Source organism: Pan paniscus, chromosome 9, assembly GCF_029289425.2.
Source record: "Pan paniscus chromosome 9, NHGRI_mPanPan1-v2.0_pri, whole genome shotgun sequence".
NCBI classification, from domain to species: Eukaryota; Metazoa; Chordata; class Mammalia; order Primates; family Hominidae; genus Pan; species Pan paniscus.
This window is the reverse complement of record NC_073258.2, coordinates 4341674-4363769: the sequence shown is the minus strand read 5'-3', so window position 1 is coordinate 4363769 and position 22096 is coordinate 4341674. Positions and strand designations below refer to the sequence as shown.

Genomic DNA, 22096 nt, shown 5'->3' with positions numbered 1-22096 from the left:
TTCATCTCGCTGACTTTGGCCCTTCCTAGACGTGGAGGGTGCGGTCTGTGATTTTGGCTTGCGTGTCTCCCGGGACCAGGGGTGCCGTGCAGCTTTGCACGTGCTACTTCACCACTGATGCATCTTGTTGGGGGAAGCATCTGTTGAGATCTTTTGCCCGTTGCTGTAAAATTGGGTTATTTGTTTTCCTATTGTTGAGTTTGAGAGTTCTTTCTTTCTTTTTTTTTTGAGATGGAGTTTTGCTCTTGTTGCCCAGGCTGGAGTGCAGTGGCGCCATCTTGGCCCACTGCAACCTCCGTCTCCTGGGTTCAAGCGATTCTCCTGCCTCAGCCTCCCAGGTAGCTGGAACTACAGGCATTTGCCACCATGCCAGGCTAATTTTTGTATTTTTAGTAGAGGTGGGGTTTCACCATGTTGTTCAGGCTGGTCTCGAATTCCTGACCTCAAGTGATCCGCCTGCCTTAGCCTCCCAAAGTGCTGGGATTACAGGCGTGAGCCACCATGAGAGTTCTTTGTATATATTCTGAATCAATCCTTGATGAAATAGATTTGCAAAGATTTTTCTCCTGGTTGGTGGCCTTGTCCTCTCACCGTTAACCATCTGAAGAGCAAATTTTAAACATTTTTGATGAATTTCAGTTTGTCAATTTGTTCTTTTAGGAATTGTGCTTTTGGTATCATGTCTGAGAAATCTTTGCCTTATCCAGAGTCGTAAAGATTTTCTCCTGTGTTTTTATGGCTCCAGCTTTACATTTAGGCCCACGATCCTTTTTGAGTTAATGTTTGTGTATAGTGTGAGGTATGAATGCAAATTATTCTTCTTTTTCTTTTTGCATATGGGGATCCAGTCGTTCCAGAATATGAAATTGCTGCAGCATGGTTTCTTGAAGAAGCTACAATTGTGCACCGAGTCGCCTTTGCACCTTTGTCAAAAGTCTGAACCCTGCATGGTGGTGGGTGCCTGCCGTCCCAGCTACTTGGGAGGCTGAGGTGGGAGGATCCCTAGAGCCTGGGAATTTTGAGGCTGCAGCGAGCAGAGATGGCACCACTGCACTCCAGCCTGGGCAACAGAGTGAGACCCTGCCTGAAAAAAAGTCATCAGTCTGTGTGTGTAAGCTGATTTCTGGACCGTTTTCTTTTGGATCTACTTGAATATTTTTACACCAGTATCACTCAAGTTTTGCTTACGCTGGTCTCATATGAATTCTTAGAATGTTAGCTCTTCAATTGTGTTCTTTTTCAGGATTGTTTTAGCTCTTCTCCTCCTCTGCTTTTCCATATGTGTTTTAGAATGGACCTGTGAATTTCTATAAATGCAGGGAGAGTTGACATCTTAACAGTATTGAACTTACTAATCCACGAACCTTGGATGTCCCTATTTATTCAGGTCTTCTTCCACTTCTTCCAAGGATTTTTTACTCTTTCAATTTGGAGGTCTTTCACATCTTTTGTCAGATTGACCTCTAAGTATTGCCTATTTTTATACAGTTAGGAAGTGGTATTTTTAATGTCAATATCTGATAGTTGATTACCATTTTATAGAAACACAATGGACTTTGTATATCAGTCTTGTTATTCCACAACCTTGTTAATCTCACTGAGTAGTTCTTGCAGGTTTTTCTTTTGTTGTTGATTCCATCGGGTTAGATGGTCACGTTATCTGTAGATAAGATTGTTTTCTTTTTCCTTTCTCGCCTGTATGGCTTTTATTTCTTTTGGGGGCCTAATTGCACGAGCAGGAACCTCCAGGTTAATGTTGGACGGAGGTGATGAGGGCAGACATCCCAGCCTCCTTTCTGTTCTTAGTGAGAAACTGCTCAGTCTTCCGCCATCGGTTGTGGGGTTTTCATAGATATCCTGTATTAGGTTAGGGAAGTTCCCTCTATTCCTAATTTACTGAGTGATGTTTTTTAAACAAGTCAGGAACCGACGTTGGATTTTTCAAATGCTTTTTCTGTACTGTTAAAAGAAAAACCTTAGACAAATTAAATTTAACAGAGTTTAATTAAGCAAAGAACCACTCGCTAATGGGGCAGCCCCCAAACCAAAATAGGTTCAGAGAGGCTCTGGTGCTGCTGTGTGGCTGAAGATTGGTGGACAGAAAAAGGAAAGGAGGCACAGAAAACAGAAGCAAAGCACAGAAACTGCCAGAGGGGCTGCAGCTCCATGCTTGCCTTATCTGAACACGGTTGGAATGGCCGGCACCCTTGATGAGCGGAAACCTGGTGAGTGGCACAAGGGAAGGCTTCAGTCTGTTTACGTCTCCAGTGAGGTTTCAGTTCACGGTGGATGGAGAAGGTGGAACATAAAATATGTCAGGAGGCAGCTTTACGCCAAGCTTAACTTAACGATTTCCCCCTTTAGACATTGATGTCCCTGTCGCCATTGTAAATGTACTTGTTTGGTCCCAAGCACCACTGGGAAATAGCAGAACAATGGGTTTCGTAAGTGGGAACGAGGACCTCGGGTTATATATTTTTGTAAGGGATAGAGAGGAACCTCCTTGTGCTGGAATTTCATGTGCTCAGAAAAACAAACCCTGGTCTGCCTTAGGACCTATCTGCTTCCGTAAAGCTTCGGTTTGATGGTGTTGCGTTTAGCTTGCGTGACTCCATCTGGGTTTGGTCTGGTCCGTTAGGGCCTCTTGCAGGAGCTCAGTCCAAAACAATGGCCTCTTATAATTTTGTTTAAAAATTCCCTGCCTTTGGTCAGGTTCTCATTTAGTGGAAAGTGTAGCCAAGCCTTAGGGCCTTGGCACCACCCTCAGTCACCGCCACTTCCAGCTTCCGGTCACAGAAGGTCATTCGTACCTAGGTCACGACGTCCTCATGGCCTTGTGTTTCTTTGAGTTCTTGTTGCTCCAGTCAAAGAGACACCATTTAGCATCCTACAGATGGCTGCATGCAAACATTTAAAACTCCGGAGAGAATGCAGAGCACCAGGGAGATGAGTATTATGACCATCAGGAAGATCATATTTAATACCAAGAATGTGAAGCATGCTCCTTAGGTGGGGTCCCATGAAGCAAACCAACGAAAATCAAATAGATCAGAGAGTGAGCTAGATAAAGAGTCTACTCATTTCAAACAAGCAGCCTGTTTGTTAATCCCCTACAACCGAACCTTTCTAATACCTGATACATTCCTCCATGTGCCACAAGAAGCATCGGCAACGGCACAGACGCTCCTCTGTTTAGCTAGTAAGGAATCCAGAGCAAGTCTATCATCCCACACTCCTTTAGCAAGAGAATTTAAAGACTGTTGTGTAACCATAGCCTTTGGAGTAGAATCTGTTCCAGAGCCAATTACGAGGGATACTTTTTTTTTTTTTTGAGACGGAGTCTCGCTCCGACGGCTGGAGTGCAGCGGCGCCAGCCATGTCTCGGCTCACTGCAACCTCCACCTCCTGGGTTCAAGCGATTCTCCTGCCTCAGCCTCACGATTAGTTGAGATTACAGGCGCCCGCCATCATACCCAGCTTATTTTTAATATTTTTAGTAGAGATAGGGTTTTGCCGTGTTGGCCAGGATGGTCTTGATCTCTTGACATTGTGATCCACCCGCCTCGGCCTCCCAAAGTGCTGGGATTACAGGCGTGAGCCACCACGCCCAGCAGAGGGATACATTTTAAATCTTTGCCTCATTTACTCCAAACCATGGAAAAAGAGGCCTCACAAGCAATGCCCATCTAGAAGGGTGAAGCTCCTGCCAGAGTTCTCTTTAAGCTGTGATGTAGAGGAGTGGAGCGATGTTGTTTGTGATTGATTGGGAAGCAACAAAGGCACCCTCAACATTTTTCACCCAGACCGGGCACAGGGGCTCACGCCTGTAATGCCAACACTTTGGGAGGCCGAGGTGGGCACTTGAGGTCAGGAGTTCGAGACCAGCCTGGTCAACATGGTGAAACCCTGTCTCTACTAAAAACAGAAAAATTAGCTGGGCTTGGTGGTAGGTGCCTGTAATCCCAGCTACTTGGGAGGCTGAGGCAGGAGAATCGCTTGAACCTGGGAAGCAAAGGTTGCTGTGAGCTGAGATCACACCACTGCATTCCAGCTTGGGCAACAGAGTGAGACTTGGAGTGAGCTAATTTTTTTTTTCACCTACATTGGCCTTTCGTCTTCCAACTTGTCAAGGCAAAAGGTTGTCCACATATAGGATTGGCTGCAAAATCCTCCACAAATAAAAGTATACCCCATGAGTGCACATAAGAGATCCCTTTTTAGTTCTATTATTCAGAGGCATGACAGTCTTAAGTTGTTGGGAAAAAGCTGTCCATATCTGGGATGCCAGCTGCTTCTGGGGAGAAACTTCCCTGATTAGCTTTACCTTAAAATCTCCAATGGGGCTGCAGTTGCTAGAGTCTGGCGATGCCCTCTTGAACGGTGAGGTAACGAACCCAGGGTTCAAAGTCCTAAAATTTCACTGCAGTGTGGGTGGCAAGGGCAGTCTTTCTGTGATACTCTCAGAAAACCAAATGTCTGGGTTCTAGATTGTGAAGCGTTTGATAGGGTCCTCAGTGGACCATGAAAAGCTTTCTGTACCTGGTGAAAATATACTTAGGCATAATGCATTAAGGCCTAGGAGCCTTTAGCCATATCGGAGTTGAGGAGTGGAAGATACATGAGGTTCTATATAGGACTTCCAGGGACTATTTCATAAGGCACCAACTTATGTTTTCCACTGGAAATGGACCCGACGGCCATCCACCTGCAACACCCTTGACCAAGGCAGCCCAGTTCATTCAGTTCCCTTGCTTAATATTATTGTATCTGTAACAAGTTATTAACAGTTTTACCACTTCAGCAGTGAAACAAGTACGTCTATCATGGGAGATTTCTCAAGGGACATCCCATGAGAAAAACAATTTTCTAATAATCTTTTAGCTACTGCTATAACATCAGTGCTCTTGCCTGGGAAAGCTTCTATATAACCAGAAAACACGCATTGAAAATGACAATTGAAGGAAATCCCTCCAGCAATGTTTCAATGGCCCATCAAGTAGCAGAAGTGTAATGGAAGTTTCGATTGTCCTCCCAGGATTATGGGTTTGGCAGACCAAACATCGGTCGTAAACCATTTTAACAACTTACAACGGTCACCATGTCAAATATATATATGTATATTATATATACATATATATATAAAATTTGGATTAATTTGTCTTTTCCATGATGAATCATGGAGTGCAGAGCATTTAATAGTGGAAGCTTCAAGGACACAGGAAGGACCAGGTGGCCATCTTGGCTGTCCATGTGTCCATGCTTGATGCTGCACTTATATCTTCTTAAATACCAATTTTGTTTCTCCAGTTCAGGTGCATAGCACTGTTTATTAGAAGGGTTATCATAGGTAATTTGACTTGGACGATGGATTTCATTCAAATTGGGTATCTAAACAATATCAGTACTGGCTGATTTAGCATGAAAAGCTGGCAAAGTGTTTTCTCGGTATTCAATTAATTTTTGTCCTGCCCAGGTTAGCAATTTTATAAACCAGTCAATCTTTCCATTAGAGTTCCGGGAATTTTTACCCAGTCCAAATGACATTACACTAAAGTTATCAGAAGCCTATTCAAGAGGGCTTATCAGGGTCCTTTCTCTCCTTTCACGAACCTCCTGGAGGGCTCAATATTGTAGGATTGTGTGTGTTTGTGAGGAGTTTTCAGAAACGTCAGAAAAAAGCAATTACCTCTGGAAATGATGTCAAATGGCCATGGTTAAAGAAGAACTGACAAGGAATTTTGATTACTTCTGTGGCCTACAATAACTTAACTGTAATTAAGAGTGACAGCATATACCCAGATGTATCAGAATTTTAGGAACCCCATACAATTTTGGAGCATATATTAATGACGTATTCACAAACAATATCTCAAATAAGGTTAAACATCATTTCTTATTTGGCAGTGCTTCCCATGTAATTTAATTTATCAAATACTTCTGTCTCTCTCTTTTCTGGATACTATAGGGGCCCTTAGGAGCTCTCTCCACTGGGAAAGGCTGTTATCGTCTTTGTTTTAAACTATAAACTAAGTTTCTCCCAAAGTTAGTTCAGCCTACTCCCAGGAATAAGCAAGGACAGCTTGGAGGTTAGAAGCAAGATGGAGGGGCCAGGCACGGTGGCTTACGCCTGTAACCCCAGCACTTTGGGAGGCCGAGGTGAGCGGATCACAAGGTCAGGAGTTCCAGACCAGCCTGGCCAATATGGTGAAACCTCATCTGTACTAAAAAAAATACAAAATTAGTCGGGTGTGGTGGCAGATGCCTGTAATCCCAGTTACTTGGGAGGCTGAGGCAGGAGAATCACTTGAACCCAGGAGGCAGAGGTTGTGGTGAGCCAAGTTTACGCCATTGCACTCCAGCCTGGGCGACAAGAGCAAAACACCATCTCTAAAAAAAAAAAAAAGGCAAGATGGAGTCAATTAAGTTAGATGTCTCTCACCGTCTCAGTCAAAGAGACAATGCAAAGGTGGTTTCAGCTTTTTCCTAAATATTATCAGATACATGTCATACAGAGAGACATATAGTCATAACAGACACAGATAGAAACAGATCTTACAGATTTCAGAAAGAATTTTCATTTGCCAGCTTTCAAATAGTTTTCTTTTCCCCCTTTAGACTATCAATCTTCTAATTACTTGTTTTATCATCCTAGGCAATCGTTAGCTAGGGAACAATTTGCCTTCAAAAAAGATAACTCTTAGGTGAAACAAGGCAGAAAATGTATATATGAAAAGCTATTTAAGCTGAGACTTTCAGCTTAAATACTGTACCATCATCATTTGCTCAACCAAGAAAAAAGCAAGGCCCAGTGAAGACAACATGGCCAGGAAAAACACGTTAAACAAAGGTAAGACTTGTGACGTAAATTTAAAACAAAGGGATGTCCCTCCCAGACGTTGCAAATGGAAATGTCTTGTGGAGATGTAAATTTCTTTCACAAAATGGTTTCAAGGTAGCCATTGAATGTCAGAAAGGTGCATTTTAGTTATTAGGCTGGTTGAAAAGTAATTGCAAAAACCACAATTTTGGCCAGGCGCGGTGGCTCACGCCTGTAATCCCAGCACTTTGGGAGGCCGAGGCGGGTGGATCATGAGGTCAGGAAATCGAGACCATCCTGGCTAACACGGTGAGATCCCGTCTCTACTAAAAATACAAAAAATTAGCCAGGCGTGGTGGCGGGCACCTGTAGTCCCAGCTACTCGGGAGGCTGAGGCAGGAGAATGGTCTGAACCCGGGAGGCGGAGCTTGCAGTGAGCCGGGATCGCGCCACTGCACTCCAGCCTGGGTGACAGAGCAAGACTCTGTCTCAAAAAAAAGAAAACACACACAATTACTTTCACACCAACCTATGGATAGGTGGTCCTTCTAATGTGGCTACTGCCTCTTAGCTGAAATTACTGAGTACAGGGTGGGGCCCATCAAGGAATAAGGCAAAGAAAGCCTTCCCTCGGCCTGGGCTCAGCGTGGGTGGATCTGAAGTAAAGCCTGCTGGATCTGAGAGACCTTTTAGCCACACTTCATCTAGGACAGCTTTCTGTGTGGGATCGTAACCAGGCCAAAAGCTCAGCAGATTCATTTTTTCTTATCAATTGGTCACTTAAGCTTTTTATTTGTCTTAATTAATTTATATTTATGATCTTATTTTGTCTTTATCTTATTTGACAGGGTGTTGCTCTGTCACCCAGGCTGGAGTGCAGTGGTGCCATCATAGCTCACTGCAATTGTTACAGGAGAGGGGTCCTGATCCAGACCCCAAGAGAGGGTTCTTGGATTTGGATCCTGTGCAAGAAAGAATTCAGGGTGAGTCCACGGCGCAAAGCGAAAACAAGTTTATTAAGAAAGTAAAGGGAGAAAGAATGGCTACTCCATAGACCGAGCAGCCCCGAGAGCTGCTGGTTGCCCATTTTTTGGTTATTTCTTGATGAGATGCTAAACCAGGGGTGGATTATTCATGCCCCCCACCCCCGCTTTTTAGGCCATACAGGGTAACTTCCTGACGTTGCCATGGCATCTGTAAACTGTCATGGTGCTGGTGGGAGTGTGGCAGTGAGGACGACCAGAGGTCACTCTCGTCACCATCTTGGTTTTGGTGGATTTTAGCCGGCTTCTTTACTGCAACCTGTTTTATCAGCAAGGTTTTTATGACCTGTATCTTGTGCCAACCTCCTGTCTCATCCAGTGACTTAGAATGCCTGACCATGTGGGAATGCAGCCCAGTAGGACTCAGTCTCATTTTACCCAGCCCCTGTTCAAGATGGAGTCGCTCTGGTTCACACGCCTCAGACACAGCCTCTGCCTCCCGCCTCAGCCTCCTAAGCAGCTGGGACTACAGGTGAGTGCTACCGTGCCTGGCTAATTTTTTTTTTTTCTGTAGAGATAGTGGGGAGCTGTGGAGCGGGGGGCGGGGGGCGGGGGGCGGGTGTCTCACTGTATTGCCCAGGCTGGTCTCAAACTCCAGGGCTTAAGCAATCTTCCCACCTTGGCCTCTCAAAGTGCTGGAATTACAGGCATGGGCCACCTTGCCAGGCCTCATTTGCCTTTTATGCAGACACTTTTAAAAGAGGGAGTAAAAATACTGAAATCATTTTAGAAGCTTCTTCACATCAATTGGCATCCCTGATGAGGCTAATTAGGAGCCCTTGTTTTTAGGTGCACTTCTTAAAGTGCAGTGGTGTTCACCTGGAACATCCCACCGTAATTTTCATTCACCTTTAGTAAGATGCCACCATTTCTGTAAACATTTGCCGCGTCCGGGACCTAACACGTACGGACATACGAGCCAGAAGGTGCTCGGTTTTTCAGAGATGAAGGATCCCATTTTACATTAAATCTTGGCTTTGGCTGTTAGATCCTCATGATCAACTGAGCAATGATTTTTCCCTGCCTTAGTGTGCAAGAAAAAGAAACCAAGAGAGTAGAACACGAACATCCTTGTGAATGTCCAAAAGCTGGAGTGTGTACCTCCTGCAGTCCTGCCATTTATAGCCAGTTTCCGCCTGACCCAGTCAAGACACACAAGGCCTCTAACTGGATCCAAGCCAGTGAATGATCAAATCAGATTCCATCCTGGACCCAGTCCAGTTTCTGTCACGACTTCTGAACCCAGTTTAGATAAAAAATTTGCTCAAGCAAACTCAGATGGCTCAAAACACACATCCATGGAGCTTTGGAATCCAAGAGAGAACTTCCCACGATCCCCAGCTGCTCTGAGAGAGCAGAGGGCACAGTGGGCCCTGTGGGTCCTCCATTGGTCAGTCAGAGCTCCTGGGGGCCGCTGGAAGCTCTACGCCAGATCCACTTCTGATGCCATCCGTTTAAAGAGAAAACTTGGCCGGGCGCAGTGGCTCACGCCTGTAATCCCAGCACTTTGGGAGGCCGAGGCGGGTGGATTGCCTGAGCTCAGGAGTTCAAAACCAGCCTGGGCAACACGGTGAAACCCCGTCTCTACTAAAATACAAAAAATTAGCCAGGCATGGTGGTGCATGCCTGTAATCCCAGCTACTCCAGAGACTGAAGCAGGAGAATTGCTTGAACCTGGTAGGCGGAGGTTGCAGTGAGCAGAAGTGGCACCACTGCACTCCAGCCTGGGCAACAGAGCAAGACTCTATCTCAAAAAAGAAAAAAAAAAGAAGAAATTTAAGGCCAGGTGCAATGGCTTACATCTCTACATCTGTAATTTCAGCACTTTGGGAGGCTGAGGCGGGTGGATCACTTGAGGCCAGGAATTCGAGACCAGCGTGCCACCACGCCCAGCTAATTTTTGTATTTTTAGTACAGATGGGGGTCTCACTATGTTGGGCAGGCTAGTCTCGAACTCCTGACCTCAGGTGATCCACCCACCTTGGCCTCCCAAAGTGCTGGGATTACAGGTGTGAGCCACCGCGCCCAGGCTCTTTATTCTTTTAATCTCTGCAGAATCTGTACTCACGCTGCCTCTCTTGTTCCTGATATTGGTAATTTCTATCCTTCTCCTCCTTTCCCTGGGCCCTTCCCCATCAAGTTGGCTAAAGGTTTATCAGGATTACTGATATTCTTAAAGAACCAAGTTTTGGTTTTCTCAATTTTGTTCTATTATTTATTGTTTTCTGTTTTATCAGCTTCCACTTGATGTTTACTATTTCCTTTCTTCTGCCCACTTTGGGTTTAATTTGCTTTTCTTTTTCTATTTTCCTTAAGCTAAGAGCAAGGTCATTGCTTGAGACTTCTTTTTTTTTTTTTTTTTCTTTTTTTGAGATCGAGTCTTGCTCTGTCACCCAGGCTGGAGTGCAGTGGCGCGATCTCAGCTCACTGCAACGTCTGTCTCCCAGGTTCAAGTAATTCTCCCTGACTCAGCCTCCCGAGTAGCTGGGATTACAGGCACACGCCACCACACCTAGCTAATTTTTGAATTTTTAATAGAAACAGGTTTTCGCCATGTTGGCCAGGCTACTCTCGAACTCCTGACCTCAGGTGATCCGTCTGCCTCAGGCCCTCAAAGTGCTGGGATTACAGGCGTGAGCCACCGCGCCCGGCCTTCTTTTTTTTTTTTTTTTTTTCTGAGACAGAGTGTCGCTCTGTCGCCCAGGCTGGAGTGCAGTGGCATGATATCAGCCCACTGCAACCTCTGCCTTCTGGGTTCAAACGATTCTCGTGCCTCAGCCTCTCTAGTAGCTGGGATTATAGGCGTGCGCCACCACGCCTGGCTAATTTTTGTATTTTTGGTAGAGACGGGGTTTCTACCAAACCCTGGTAGAAATGTTGCCCAGGGTGTTCTTGACCTCGTGGGCTCAAGCAATCCTACCACCTTGGGCTCCCAAGGTGCTGGGATTACAGGTGTGAGCCACCACACCTGGCCAGTTAAACCAGATTTCTTACAGGCAGCACATAGTTGGGCTTTGCTTTTTTATCAATCAGACAACCTCTGCTTTCTTTTTGTGGGGGGGACAGGGTCTCACTGGCGTCTAGGCTCGAGTGTGTTGGTGCGATCACAGCTCATGGCAGCCTCGACCTCCAGGGCTCAAGGGATCCTCCTGCCTCAGCCTCCCGAGCAGCTGTGACTACTGGCACATGCCACCACGCCCAGCTAAAGTTTTTTTTTTTTTTTTTTTGAGAGATGAGTTCTCCCTCTGTTGCCCAGGCTGGTCTTGACCTCCTGGACTCAAGGGATCCTCCTCTACCAGCCTCTAAAAGTGCTGGGATTACAGGAGTGAGCCACTGTGCATGGCCCCTCTGCTTCTTAATTGGGGAGTTTAGCCCACTGATATTTAATGTGCTTACTGGTATGATTAGGTTAGAGTCTGTCACCTTGTTATTTGCTTTCTATTTGTCACATCTGTTCTTTTCTCCCCTTTACTCTTTTTCTGCCTCCTTTTGCGTTCATGAGAAGTTTTATTCGTTACATCATCTTGTTTGCTGGCTTTTTCGCTGTAACTCTTTGTTTTGTTATTTTAGGGGTTGACTTAGGGTTTTTAGTTGTTAGCTTTAACGTCCCACAGTTGGCTCTGAGTGACTGATATTTCCTCTTTTTTATGGGTCACCCTTTCCTGCTTCTTTGTCTTTTTGATAATTTTTTATTGGAATGCAGACATTGTAAACTTTAACTCGGGTGGGAGCTAGATACTTTTATATTTCCACAAATATTCCTGAGCTTTGTTCTGGAACGTAGCTGTTTATCTGCAAGCAGTTTGATCCTTTCAAGTATTACTTTTACCGTTTGTAAGGGAGGTCTGGAATAGTGTGGGCTAACTATTCCCCACTATGGAGGCAAGCTGTTTCTGAGCCCCCCACCGCTGTGCGTGATAGGGTTTTCTGCTGTGGCTGGTGGGAGCAGACACAATTCCTAGGTCCATGCGAGCGCCCGGCACTGGTCTCTCTAGTCCTTTCGGATTGTGCTTTCCCGCCTTGGGACGTTTCCCCTGGGATGTGCTGATGGCTCAGTCCCTAATACTCCAGGGGTACTCTCGGGTCTCAGCTTCTCTCTCTGGGAAGCTCTCTGAGCTTCATGAACTTCAGCTGCCTGGAGACCCCCAGCTCTGTCTCATCAGCTCAGGGACTCTGTGGGCTCCACCTCAACTCCCGCTTCCCACACTGAGGCCTGGAAACCCACCAGAAAGTGCATGGGCAGCGAGAGGCCCCTGAGGCCAATTCCCAGCCCGGGAAGCACTGTTGTGCACAGCCCACGTGTGGGGTCTTGAGAGCCATTGTGTTGTGTATTTTGTCTGTTCTGTGTTGCTGTTTGGTTGTTTCATTGTCTTGTGTATTTTATCTGTTCTGTGTTGCTGTTTGGTTGTTTCAGGCAGGAAGATAAATCCAGTCCCTGCTACCCCATCTCAGCCAGGAGTGGAAATCTGCCTTTTAATTTTGGTGGACATGTTTGGATAGACAGAAACTTGAAATGGTGAAGTGGTGAAATGGGCTGAGCTGCCCTTTTCTTCCATCATGTTTCCACTGTTCTAAAGCTGGAAACATTGTTCCCCAGCATGAAAGCAGATGAGTGTGCAGCACACATCTCTCTAGCTTATTTATCTATTCGAGATGGAGTCTCGCTCTGTTGTCCAGGCTGGAGTGCAGTGGCGCAATCTTGGCTCACTGCAACCTCGGCCTCCAGGGTTCAAGCGATTCTCCTGCCTCAGCCTCCCCAGTAGTTGGGATTACAGACTCCCGCCACCATGCCTGGCTTATTTTTTTATATTTTTAGTAGAGACAGGGTTTTGCCATGTTGGCCAGGCACGTCTCGAACTCCTAACCTCAGGTGATCCAACCGCCCCGGCCTCTCAAAGTGCTGGGATAACAAGCGTGAGCCACCGCGCCCGGCCTCTAGCTTTATTTTTAACCATTTTTTTTTCACATGTCGTGGCCTCTGTAATTCACCTGGAATGTATTTTGGCATTTGATGTGGAGAGCAAATCTCACTGCCTTTTTTCCTCCCCAGTGCATACCTGATTTTCTCGACCTCTTTTATGAAATATCCCCGCCAGACTTCCTCGACCGAGCCACCCCCAGGTTCCCGTGCATACACAACATTGCGGGATAGGTATCGTGGAATGAGGGTCCGTGTTACGACCTACAGAAGATGTGGCTGTGAAGTCAGGAGTCACAGTCTCAGAGTTGACTGTGCTGCCTCGTAGCTGTGTGACCTTCAGGATTTTGTTCAACCCCCTCTGAGCTTCAGTTTGCTCTCTGGGAAGACTCCAAGGATAAGAGCATCTACCTCCTCAGCCTGCTGTGAGAGTTACGGGGCCAGGGCCAAAGACGCTTTGTCCGACTGCTGGTCTGCGGGGAGCTCTAAATATGAATCTGCTACATCACCTTCACTTTTGAATTCGGCTCTGATGTTCCAAATGTTCTTGGCCGTTCCTTCGTGTTTCTCCTGTACGAATTTCAGCTTCTTTTTGCCAAGTATCTCCCCACCCCCGCCCACCCCCACCCCCAAATAAACTCACTAGAATGTTGGTTGAAAATCTGATAAGGCTACACATTGATTTGGAAAGAAATGATTTTTTGTGAGAGTCAAACTCCCTACCCACTTTTTTTCTTTTGTTTTTTCAAAAGTTTTTTTCTTACATTTGTCATTCAAGTTTGTCATTTTCTTGATACAGACTCCAAACACTTTTCAAGAGGACCGTCGCTAAGTACTTTATACTCTTGTTTGGGTTTTTTTAGAGTAAAAAATGTTCAAATTCTACTTTATCTTCTAGCTGGTGGTTGTTGGAAGATAATTTTAAAAACTGATTTAAAATATGTATTTTGCATCTGGCCGCGTTCCTGAATTCTCTCATTCTTTCTGAAAACTCTTCCGCCGACTCTCTGGGGGCTCCTAGGAATGTGCTGTTTTGGCTCCTCCTTTCCAGAACTTATACGTCTCATTTCCGCCTCACATCATTGGCATTGTCCTTCATTTCCAGACCAGGGTCGAACAGTAATGGTAAAAGCAGGCATCCTTCTTTGGTTCCTGTCTTGGGCTGGAACGCCTTAGTGTTCCCCCAGCAAGGGGAGATAAAGGAAGTGCTTATTTATAGTTTTCTATAGTTTCTTAAGCTTTCGTGTTGTTTTGCTTTCAGAAACAAGAATTGACTTTTAGCAAATGCCCTTCCCCCTATAGTTAACAATTAGGAACTATTTAAACTATGCCAGTAGGCATAAATAAAGTTAGGAAGAGCCCCCATCTACCCAGCCCCCGCTTAGCTTAAGAAAAACAACATGGCTGGGCATGGTAGCTCACGCCTGTAATCCCAGCACTTTGGGAGGCTCGAGTCCAGGAGTTAGAGACTAGCCTGGGCAACACAGTGAGTCTCTACAAAAAATACAAAAGTTGGGCCTGGGTACGGCAGCTCACACCTGTAATCCCAGCACTTTGGGATGCTTGAGTCCAGGAGTTTGAGACTAGCCTGGGCAACACAGTGAGTCTCTACAAAAATTACAGAAGTTGGGGCCGGGCGCGGTGGCTCATGCCTGTAATCCCAGCACTTTGGGAGGCTGAGGTGGGCGGATCACGAGGTCAGGAGATCGAGACCATCCTAGCCAACACAGTGAAACCCCATCTCTACTAAAAATACAAAAATTAGCCGGGCGTGGTGGCACGCGCCTGTAATCCCAGCTACTCGGGAGACTGAGGCAGGAGAATTGCTTGAACCCGGGAGTCGGAGGTTGCAGTGAGCCAAGATCATCACTGCACTCCAGCTTGGCGACAGAACAAGACTCCGTCTCAAAAACAAAAACAAAAACAAAAGTTAGCCAGGCATGGCAGTGGGCACCTCTAGTTCCAGCTACTCAGGAGGCTGAGATGGGAGGATCACCTGAGCCTGGGAGGTTGAGGCTGCAGTCAGCCGTGATGGTGTCACTGCACTCCAGCCTGGGCAACACAGTGAGACCCTATCTAAAAAAAAAAAAAAGAAGAAGAAGAAGAAATACAACATGATGGCTTCATCTGAGTTGAGGGCTCTGTGCAGCTCCTTTGTGGTGGAATCCTCTGCTCTGCTGGCAGGGACGTTTCATCATAAGTGTGTGTTCTGTATATCCAGGTGCAGGTGATATTTTAAAATATAAAACTATTGTTTAAATTTCATGTAAGTAGCATGATTTTTCCTTTTGCAACTCTTTCACCCCCACCCCAATGTGGTTGCTGTGTCCGGGACTTCGCCATTGGTGGCTCACAGCCACAGGTCAGCTGTAATCATGCAGAACCCATCTATGAATACGCCACGGTGTACCTGTCCATTCTCCTCTTGGTGAATGTGTGGAGGTTTTCTGATTCTTTGCAGTGACCAACAGCAATCTGTGCCCAGCAATGCAAATGCCGGACTGAGGGATGCACCCTGCACGCTGGCCAAGATGTCACTGGGCGCCATTGTGGTGGTTTTTTTTGAGACGGAGTCTCGCTCTGTTGCCCAGACTGGAGTGCAGTGGTGCGATTTTGGCTCACTGCAACCTCTGCCTCCCAGGTTCAAGGGATTCTCCTGCCTCAGCCTCCCGAGTAGCTGGGATTACAGGCACCCGCCATCACGTCCAGCTAAGTTTTGTATTTTTAGTAGAGACAGGGTTTCACCATGTTGGCCAGGCTGGTCTCGAGCTCCTGACCAAGTAATCCAGCCACCTCGGCCTTCCAAAGTGTTGGGATTACAGGCGTGAGCCACCGTGCCTGGCTGGGGTTCTCTATTTTCAAGACACCCTTTTAACTTTATAAGTAATCAATCAGGTGGTTCTTCGAAACTGAACATTCTGACCCCCGTTAACTTTCACCTGCGACTCGGGCGTCCAGTGATAATCCTTGTCTCAATCAACGATCCCATCAATGGTTGCAAAATGGTGCATTCTTAACGCTATCATTTCACCTCCGCTTAGCTGGTGTTCTGCAGAAATGAACTTTTCCTTCTCCAGACTGATGTTTATATTTTGTTCATCCACTTTGCCATTTTAATTTGGTTTCCCCTTTCATGCGTGTGCTGACCATTCAGGTTCTCTTCTCTGCCAGCTGCCTGTCACCCCCTCTCGCCCATTTTTCTATTCAGTTGCTTGCCTTTTTTCTAATGGTGTCCTACCTTCTTTTTAGATAGTGAAAACTAATTCTTGATCAGTGATATGTGTTATAAACATCTCCTCCCAAAAGATGGCTTGTTTTTTTTGGCTTGGTTTATGGTGTCTTTTGATGAAGAGAAGTTCACTTATTAAAAACTTTAGTTATTTCTTGTTGAATTTACCAATCTCTTTATTCTCTGGTTTGTGGTTTTTACATCTTGTTGAACAAATGTTCCTTGCTACTAGCCGGGCGCAGTGGCTCACGTCTGTAATCCCAGCACTTTGTGGGGCTGAGGAGGGTGGATCACCTGAGGTCAGGAGTTCAAGACCAACCTGGCTAATGTGGTGAAACCCTGTCTCTACCAAAAATACAAAGATTAGCCGGGTGTGGTGGTAGGCGCCTGTAATCTCAGCTACTAGGGAGGCCAAGGCAGGAGAATTGCTTGAACCTGGGGGACAGAGGTTGCAGTGAGCCGAGATTGTGCCACTGCACCCCAGCCTGGGTGACAGAGTGAGACTCTGTATCAAATTAAAATAAAATAAAATAAAATAAAATAAAATAAAATAAAATAAAATAAAATAAAATAAAATATAAATTAATAAGTGGCACGATCTCAGCTCACTGTAGCCTCTGCCTCCCGGGTTCAATCGATTCTCCTACTTCAGCTTCCTGAGTAGCTGGGATCACAGGCACCCGCCACCATGCCTGGCTAATTTTTTTTGTATTTTTGGTAGAGATGGGGTTTCACCCTGTTGGCCAGGCTGGTCTCAAACTCCTGACCTCAAGTGATTCGCCTGCCTCGGCCTCCCAAAGTGCTGGGATTACAGGCGTGAGCCACTGCGCCCGGACCTCCCTTCTGTTCTTAGTTGACCAGAATGTCTGTCTATGAGTGGTGTTATATTTTATCCAAAATTTTTTGTAGTCTTTACATGCTTTATGTGTTGTGAATCACTACATCATTCAGTTTTCTGATGTACAACTATTATCACATTAAAAAGAACCCCCGAGGCCGGGAATGGTGGGTCTCATCTGTAATCCCAGCACTTTGGGAGGCCGAGCTGGGAGGATCACTTGAGGCCTGGAGTTTGAGACCAGCCTGAGCAAGATAGTGAGTGAGACCCCATCTCCAAAAAAAAAAAAAAAAAAAGCCAAGTGTGGCGGTACATAGCTGTGGTCCCAGCTATGTGAGAGGGTGAGGTGGGAGCTGTGGTCCCAGCTATGTGAGAGGGTGAGGTGGGAGCTGTGGTCCCAGCTATGTGAGAGGGTGAGGTGGGGGAGATGGCTTGAGCCCAGGAGTCTGAGGCTGCAGTGAGCCAGGATCTCACCTTTGCACTCTGGCCTGGGTGACAGAGCAAGACCTCATCTCTTTAAAAAGGTAAAATTAAAAAAATAATAATAAAGGACCCCCTTGGTCATAATGTAATTGAAAAAAATTCATGCTGTTTTTTGCCTGGTAGGAGGTTTAACTACTGGTTCCTTGTCTTTTTTTTTGTCTTTGCACCCCTGATTCGGAATGCAAGGTTCAATGTCTTTAAAATGAATTAGTCTATGCCAGGTTTGAACTTCACTTTGAGTCAATTCCATGTTCTATTTCTCCTGGGAATGGGCTGTTTTGCTCAGTTTTTAAATTGTCATAAAGTTGTTTATGGGATTCTTTCACCACAATGTCATCTCTGCAGCCTTCGTCATTACGTTCCTCTTTTCGTCGACATTGCTTATTTGTGTCTCTTCCTCTACTAATTTTTTTGCCAGATGTTAGACTATTTATTAGTTTTTTCACATAAACCATTTCTAAATTATTTATTTATTTTTAAGCCAGAGTCTCACTCTGTCGCCCAGGCTGGAGCGCAGTGGCGAGATCACGGCTCACCGCAACCTCCGCTTCCTGGGCTCAAGTGATGCTGTCACCTCAGCTTCCCAAGGAGCTGGGATTACAGGCATCTGCCACCACGCCTGGCTAATTTATTTTCATTTTTTGTAAAGATAGGTTTTTGCCATGTTGCCCAGACTGATCTGGAACTCCTAGGCTCAAGTGATCTGCCCTCCTTGGCCTTCCCAAAGTGCTGGCATTACAGGTGTGAGCCACTGCACCCGGCCAACACAGCAGCAATGTTTAATTTTGTTGATCTTCATTAATTTTTATTTTTCATTCTATTAACCTCTTATGTTTCTTATTATTTCCATTGTTTTCTTTCCCTTGGTTTTAGTGTTTTGTTCATTTCCTAATTTCATAAACTAGATACATACTTATTAATACTTTCCCCTATTTTTTTGTTCTGGGGTAATCCATACTTTGTTTTCTTTGTTTTTTGGTTTTCCTCCTTTCTTTTTTTTGAGACGGACTCGCGCTCTGTCGCCCAGGCTGGAGTGCAGTGGCACAATCTCGGCTCACAAACCTGCCTCCCAGCTTCGCGCCATTCTCCTGCCTCAGCTTCCCGAGTAGCTGGGACTACAGGCACCCACCACCACGCCCAGCTAACTTTTTGTTTTTTTGTTTTTTTGTTTTAGTAGAGACGGGGTTTCACCGTGTGTTAGCCAGGCTGGTCTCGATCTCCTGACCTTGTGATCCGCCCGCCTCAGCCTCCCAAAGTGCTGGGATTATAGGCGTGAGCCACCGCGCCCGGCCCCAGCTTTCTGATATAAGCATCCAGGCCTCCCATTTCCCTCTGTCTTGTTTTAACTGCACCCAGGTCTTTGCTCTGGGGTCTCCCATTCTCCTTCAGTTCCAGCCTCACCCACTCTCCCTGACCACGTCCCCTCTGATCCCTGAGCTATTCAGGTGTGTTTTTACTTTCTAACCCTTGCTGAAAGGGCCGCCTTCTAGTTAGTTGGGTTCTGACTTGGCTGCAGAGAGCAGACAGTTGGCTGGGGCATTCTCGTGTCCATGGCCAGCTTTGGTCACTGTCTCCCACGCGTCCTCTGGTTTGGAGGCTCTGCTTCAGTCCCTGTCTGTTCCACTAAGCCAAGTCGTTTCGTTCCAGTCCTAGACGCCTCACCCCGCACTCTGCGGTGAGCACGAGCTGTGCACTGGGATCGCGGACTCCTTTTCCCTCGTCATGCTGCCACGGGCTCCCACTGCACTCCCAGTCCCAATCGCAGGATGCGTGGGGGACGGAGCCCCTGTCCATGGGTGGTGACCACCTCTGTGCCCAGCATAGCTGCTTGCCTCCTGTCCATTTGGTGCTCCTGGGGGGCCTTTCAGAACCAGGCAGGCAGCACAGCAAGATTGGTGACATCCAACCAACAGATTTCACCCGGGTGTACCCCAGTTCCCACCTGTGCATTACCCAATGAACACGCCTGGTTGGGCACAGCGTAGCTGAGACTCCCATGTGCAGGCCTGCTGTGGGGGTGCAGGCCCACGGTGCACATTGGTGTGTGCTGTGGGGTCACACACCTGGGATGATGTTTCTGTGTGTGTGTGTGTGGTAGGGATGATGTTCTGTATGTGTGTGTGTGTTGTGTGTGGGGTCATGCACCTGGGATGTTTCTCTGTGTGTCTGTATGTGTTGTAGGGTCACGCATCTGGGATGATGTTGCTCCTTATGTGTGTGTGTGTTGTGTGTGGGGTCACACACCTGGGATGATGTTTCTCTGTGTGTGTGTCTGTGTGTGTGTTGTTGGGTCACACACCTAAGATGTTTTCCTCTGTGTATGTGTGTGTCTGTGTGTGTTGTGCAGTCACACACCAGGGATGATGTTGCTCTGTGTATGTGCCTGTGTGTGTTATAGGGTATATACACCTGGGGATGTTGCTCTGTGTGTGTGTGTGTGTGTGTATGTGTTCTGGGGTCACACACCTGGGGATGATGCTCTGTGTTGTGGGGTGTACAAACCTGGGGAGGATGTTGCTCTGTGTGTGTTCTGGGGTCACACACCTGGGGATGATGTTGCTCTGTGTGTTGTGGGGTCACACACCTGGGATGTTTCTGTGTGTTTGTGTGTGTGAGTTGTGGGGTGTACACACCTGGGAAGATGTTGCTGTGTGTGTGTTGTGGGTGTACAAACCTGGAGATGTTTCTGTGTGTGTGTGTGTTGTGAGGTCACACACCTGGGATGATGTTGCTCTGTGTGTGTGTGTGTGTGTGTGTGTGTTGTGAGGTCACACACCTGGGGATGATGTTTGTGTATGTGTTTGTGTTGGGTATACAAACCTGGGGATGATATTTCTGTGTGTGTGTGTTGTGGGGACACACGGATGATGTTTGTGAGTGTGTGTGTGTGTTATGGGGTCACACACCTGGGATGTTTCTCTGTGTCTGTGTTGTTGTGGGGTCACACACCTGGGATGATGTTTGTGTGTGTGTGTGTGTTCTGGGGCCACACAACTGGGATGTTTCTCTCTGTGTGTGTCTTGTGGGGTGTACACACTTAGGGATGATATTGCTATGTGTGTGTGTTCTGGGATCACACCCCTGGGGATGATGTTGTTCTCTGTGTGTGTGTTGTGGGATAGGACATCTGAGATGATGTTTCTGTATGTGTGTGTCTGTGTGTTGTGGGGTCACACACGTAGGATGTTTCTGTGTGTGTGTGTCTGTGTGTCTATGTTGTGCGGTCACGCACCTGGGATGATGTTTCTGCGTGTGTGTGTATGTGTTGTGGGGTCACACACCTGGGATGATGTTTCTTTGTGTGTGTTGTGGGGTCACACACCTGGGATGTTTCTGTGTGTGTGTGTGTTGGGGGTGATGTTTCTGTGTGTGCATGTGTTGGGGGGGATATTATTTGTATGTGTGTGTGTGTGGGGTGATGTTTCTGTGTCTGTGTGTTGGGGGTGATGTTATGTGTGTGTGTTTTGGGGGGGTGATGTTTCTGTGTGTGTGTGTGTTGGTGATGTTATGTGTATGTGTGTGTGTGGTGATGTTTCTGTGTGTGTGTGTGTGTTGTGGGGAGGTGTGTGTGTTGGGGTGATGTGTGTGTGTTGTGGGGGGTGATGTGTGTATGTGTGTTGGGAGTGGTGTGTGTGTGTTGGGGGGTGATGTTTTTGTGTGTGTGTGTGTTGTGGGTGATATTATGTGTGTGTGTTGGGGGTGATGTGTGTGTGTGTTGGGGGGTGATGTTATGTGTCTGTGTTGGGGGTGATGTGTGTGTGTGTGTTGGGGAGGTGATGTGTGTGTGTTGTGGGTGATTATGTGTGTGTGTGTTGGGCGTGGTGTGTGTGTGTTGTGGGGGGTGATGTGTGTGTGTGTTGTGGGGGGTGATGTTTGTGTGTTTGTGTGTGTGTTGTGGGGTGATTGTGTGTGTGGTGGGGGTGTTATGTGTGTGTGTTGTGGGGGTGATGTGTGTGTGTTGTGGGGGGTGATGTTTGTGTGTGTGTGTGTTGGGGGTGATGTGTGTGTGTGTGTTGGGGGTGATGTGTGTGTGTGTGTTGGGGGGGTGATGTGTGTGTGTGTTGTGGGGGGTGATGTGTGTGTGTGTGTATGTGTATTGTAGGGGTGATTGTGTGTGTGTTGGGGTGATTGTGTGTTGGGGTGATTGTGTGTGTGTTGTGGAGGGTGATGTTATGTGTGTGTGTGTGTTGTGGGGGGTGATGTTTGTGTGTGTGTGTATGTGTATTGTAGGGGTGATTGTGTGTGTGTTGTGGGGGTGATTGTGTGTTGTGGGGGTGATTGTGTGTGTGTTGTGGAGGGTGATGTTGTGTGTGTGTGTTGTGGGGGGTGATGTGTGTGTGTTGTGGGGGGTGATGTGTGTGTGTGTGTTGTGGGGGGTGATGTGTGTGTGTGTTGGGGTGATTGTGTGTGTTGTGATTGTGTGTGTATTGTGGAGGTGATTGTGTGTGTTGTGGGGGTGATTGTGTGTGTGTGTTGTGGGGGGGATTGTGTGTGTTGTGGGGGGTGATGTTTTTGTGTGTGTGTGTGTGCGTCGTGTGGGGTGATGTGTGTGTGTGTGTTGTGGGGGGGTGATTTTGTGTGTGTGTGTGTGTTGTGGGCGGTGACGTTTGTGTGTGTGTGTGTGTTGTGGGGGGTGATGTTATGTGTGTGTGTGTTGCGGGGCCTGCACATGTGTGTGATGCTATCTGGAGGTTCTGTTTTGTCCTCTGGGTCCTGGCCTTGTCCCCATCCCCATCGCAGACTGAGGGGGCCGTGCTGCTCCCCCCCC

General features: G+C 46.8%; 1 long non-coding RNA gene across 1 annotated transcript; it reads left to right on the top strand.

Annotated features, from left to right (window-relative positions):
• Nucleotides 1-1838: 1838 nt before the first annotated feature.
• Nucleotides 1839-15421, top strand: LOC134731179 (uncharacterized). Its single transcript, XR_010113307.1, has 4 exons — nt 1839-2225; nt 7666-7800; nt 8180-8332; nt 12911-15421. It is a non-coding gene; the product is annotated as an uncharacterized LOC134731179 (long non-coding RNA).
• Nucleotides 15422-22096: the final 6675 nt, after the last annotated feature.